The 4,509-nt window shown below is 34.4% G+C and overlaps 1 protein-coding gene across 3 annotated transcripts in view; it reads left to right on the top strand.

The window, feature by feature from the left end:
* The first annotated feature begins 563 nt into the window (after positions 1 to 563).
* suox (sulfite oxidase) overlaps positions 564 to 4,509 on the top strand; it is a 13,801-nt gene continuing 9,855 nt past the window's right edge. The window contains exon 1 of one of the 3 annotated variants that reach the window (XM_016479703.1): positions 564 to 651. The gene's annotated coding sequence lies outside the window, so the exon portion shown is untranslated. Of the gene's footprint in view, positions 652 to 699; positions 957 to 4,509 lie in introns of those variants that run through there. The other 2 variants (XM_016479701.1, XM_016479702.1) reach the window with 2 other exon arrangements.

Here is a 4,509-nt window from a genome sequence, read left to right as displayed (position 1 = left end):
TCCTTGAAAGTCCTTGAATCTGGTGTTCATGAAAGAGTGGGAACCCTGAAAACCGTTTCTTGAGATTTTTTGCCCTTACCTAAGCCACATACCTTCTATGTAGATATCAGAGAACAATTTAAAATATTGTATCAATGCATTCTATGGCACCTTTAAGAAGTCTCTTCTGCTCACCATAGCTGCATTAATTTGGCGAATAATTTATTAATACAGTTATACTGAATTTTATTACAATTTAAAATAATTTTCTATTTGAACGTGACACTGAGGACTGGGGTAATGACTAATGAAAATTCAGCTTTGCATCACAGAAAGAAATGATATTTGAAAATATATTAAAATATTAAGTTAAATTGCAATAATATGTTTTTACTGTATTTTATGTATCAAATAATTGCAGCCTTGGTGAGAATAAAAAAAACTGTTGACCTGCAGTACCTTGAACATTCGAGTATGAAATGTTCCAGAAAAAGAAAATGACAAATGTGTGATACTAAAATGAGCTAAATTATTTATTTATTTTTTTTTTTTTTTGAAGAAGAAGAAGATAGCCGTGTTTGCACTGCTGCAAATTAGTCTGTTAGTTTTCGGTCAAATGATTTACAAAAGCAGAAGAAAGTCCAACAAAGGACACCCCGCTGACAGCAGCAGGTAAAGCCGACTGACCACTTTGACGTCAAAAATAATCAGATGCGAGTTGATCGATTCAAACATCGGGAGAAAGGCTACTGAATATATGTATATTATATAAATATATCTGAGAATCTGATGTTTTTGGATGGTGTAACGTAGCCAGTTACATGGTGCTTGTGATGATGCGGCAGGCTGCGTCCACGTCACACTCGTGCGTCTCGTAAAGTTTCCAAGCGGCTCGAGACGGATCTGTAGATCCACATCAGCTCACTCTGCTTCTCCGAGAACTGCGGGATAGTTACAGTAAGATCACAACTCTTCTGGTAATCTATACATTGGGAAATCAGTAGTGTCTGGAATTCAAAGCAACGCAGTTTGTGTGTGCGGTTTTGTATGTTAAGTTGTGCAGCGATGGGCTGAATCGAAATTCATTGGGTTGTGGTTTGCGTTTTTGTATGTGGCACCTATTTTTTTTTTAGCCTGCTGTATACAAACGATTCGATAATTTTCTTATTTAATACGGGTGCAAATTATTTCATTGCCATATCAATAATGGTGCATTTGTGTTTATTACATGATTTCACCATTCCTTGTTTACAAAAGCATATGTTTGAGTATTTGATTGCAAACTAACTTACTGCACATGTGGCATAATTATGTTGGTTATCAAACGGCAGCTTTTTATAACAAATGCATGTTAACTTGCTTAACCAGTCAAGGAAATTTAACTCTCAAAGTTACTAGAACCTCCTCGGTTTTTAAAACCATGACCAGTGCAACCTATTTGGGCAATGAAACCAAAACCAGATTTAATTCATTTCCACCCACTAAATGACAAGTGAGGGTGTGTTAGACGCACAGTTCTAGAAAGATTCACAGTCACAGAATAGCTACTGTAATATTTCCAAACAATTGGTTGGACTTCTTTTCCGGTAAGACGTTTCTTTTGGAAAAATTAGGCCTAAGTATTCGACTGCTTGCTATCTTTGCAAAACAGTTACAGAAATGTGGCAAACCTTGAATGAACAGTTTATTACAGTATTACACCACATTCCATCATTTTAATCCATTGTAAAGCCTAATAATAGTCTCATAGCTGGCTTTAATGTTGATGGTTATAAATCAATAAGCTGAAATAAAGTCAGTAGGATTTGTTATTGGTCCTTTTAATGAAAAGACTGAGAAGATTCTACATTGTTGGTCCTAACAGCAAGGTTCATGTTTTTTGTACACAAGAACTGCATGGACCAAAACAAGTGTCTTATCCATTATGATGCAATCATGTCAGTCCAAATATTTGAGCAACAGTGACTCATTTCAAACCCTTAACCATTTTTTGGTTACGTGACTGTTTGGTGGCTTGTTTACAACAAGGCTGTAGTTTCATATTTTTATTTCCAAGAGATTTTCTCTATGCAGGAGTTTCTTTCTGCTAAACCCTGCTGTCCATCTTCTTATCATGTGCAAATATATGTTAATGACCGGTCATAAACCGTTTTAAAACCAGTAGCTCATGCATCGCATGTATCGCTGATATGACGCTAATAGACTGCAATCCTAAGTGAGGTCTGGGCTGATATGTAATGTTGGAGTCAGTAAATAGATGTTATGATGTTTATTTGGCGTAATTAATTTTGAGGTGCAGTGAGATATACAACGTTTTAAGAGATTAGAGTTTTAATTATCTTCTCTTTGGTCACTTTAGGACCAAATGACATTTAGGACAAGTTTTTTTTTTTTTTTTTGGTCATTACCCAGCAGGCTTACATGTGGTTGCAGTGATAAGACAAATGTTTAGGTTTTGATGAGTCATGATGGTTGTTAGTCTGAAAAGATCCATGCAATATGTTTTAAATTCACCAGATGTCTCATATTTAATACATTGCTGCACTGAAAGTGAAAAAAACAAAGAAACACACATAAAGATGCTTGCAGATGCAGGGGTCTTAAGCTACTAAAGTTTTCCAGACAAGAAAAAACATGTCCTGTGTACCTTGTGTTTTGTTAGTTTAACTGCCCTGCATCTCGTATTTTTCAATGCAGTGATCATGTTCTGTGTTAGTGACTTCTTTGACATTAAACTTTTTTGATGACTTTTTTTGTCCCATAGAGAACTGACTGCTTGCACAAAATTCACATCATTTTTAAATTATATATATTTATTTTTTCACTAAGATGAATGAATACAAAACTATTTTATGTAGTTTTTGTCTAGTAAAAGTCTTCAGGAAAAATATTTCTGAACATTTGGCATGCTACTAAACAACAATGCAACCCATTGAACATGCTGTACATGCTGAAAATAGTGAAGTCCTCAGATGCCACGTAGTCGAAATGACGTGCAAAAATCTGCTGACTGAATGAACTGCATGTATACTGGAGTGGCGTTTACGCCAAATACATAAACCATGTGAAGGTGGTTTTAAAAAAAGAAGGGCTTTCTGTTGTATGTTGTTGCGTAATTTCGCTCTTAATGAACCAATAAACCTTATATATAGTGCTACCCACAATTATGCATCTACACTACTACAATGCAGCAACACCTTTGCAAAAATATACGAGCAAGTTTTCACACCTTAACATTTTCCATTTGTTAACTGTTAACCCAGATAGTGACACCTGCTCTCGCTTTTTGACAGGATGTCAGTTTAACCGTTTATACTTTTGGAAGCGGCGTTGGCTCTTTGAATTCTCAAACAGTCAACCTCACCTCGCAAAGTTTCCATCTTCAAATTAAACTCATTAACTTCAATAAATTGTTTAACCCTTTTCATCAACCGTTTATTTATACGTTCATGTTGTCGAATTATCCGAAGCAGTTCCTTAGCCATCAAGAGCATGTCCACGGTCTCCTGTCTGGTCGCTTCTGCTTCCCTTCTTCTCCATTTCTGCTTTCTTTTTTGCGTTCCGATGATGCCTCTTCTGCATGGAGTCTAGAAGCAGATCATTAATAGGAATCTCTAGTTTACCTTTTTGGTTTAATCTTCTAATATGTGGAGTTTGACCGGGAAATTGAATAATTTGTCCTTCAATGTCTAAATGAATTATAATAATTGGACATTAATTGCATTCTTGAACTGATTCATTAACACAAGTTCCTTATGTTATATATATTAAGTTTCCTTATGGCTATATTCCTTAGCCATCTTCAAGAATCGGCAAAAAACACATCACTTCCATCTTTATTTGACCCTCTAACTCTAGCAATCTCTATTCTAATTCTATTCTTTAAAAAAAAATTGCCCCTTACAGACTTGCATTCTATTCATTTACTAACACTAGCTTATCTATTCTTTTTATTCTTTTTGTATTCTATTCGTTTCATTTTTATTTATTATATAATTTTAAAAAACTTGCTACATGTACTGCGTCAGGCTAACTGAGACTTGTTAAAGCTCTTGCACATCATTGCTCTTGTTGATTTTGATTGCTTCCATTGTCCTCATTTGTAAGTTGCTTTGGATAAAAGTCTCTGCTAAATGTGTACATTTTTATTAATTATTATAAATTAACTCAATCCGAGCAGCTGAGTCCTTAGCCATCTTCAAGAAATGACTAAAAACACATCTGTTCCATCTTTATTTGACCCTCTAACTGTAGCACTCTCTATTCTAATTCTATTCTTTATTTAAAAAAAATAAATAAAAATGGCCCCTTTTAAACTTGCACTCTATTTATTTATTTACTAACTGCTTGTTTTCTTTAAAAAAATAAAAATAACGTACACTTGCTTCTCTAATCTTTTTGCATTCTATCTGTTTTCTTTTTATTTATTATACAATTATAATTCTGACTTTCTGACTTCTGACTTCTGATTAACAAAAGCAAAAAAGGCCTCTAACACTAGCTTGCTCTATTCTTTTTCTATTCTATCTG

The sequence above is a fragment of the Sinocyclocheilus anshuiensis genome, unplaced genomic scaffold, assembly GCF_001515605.1.
Source record: "Sinocyclocheilus anshuiensis isolate Anshui unplaced genomic scaffold, SAMN03320099.WGS_v1.1 scaffold1809, whole genome shotgun sequence".
Taxonomy (NCBI): domain Eukaryota; kingdom Metazoa; phylum Chordata; class Actinopteri; order Cypriniformes; family Cyprinidae; genus Sinocyclocheilus; species Sinocyclocheilus anshuiensis.
Note: the sequence above shows the minus strand (reverse complement) of the source record. Positions and strands in the feature narration are given on the sequence as shown.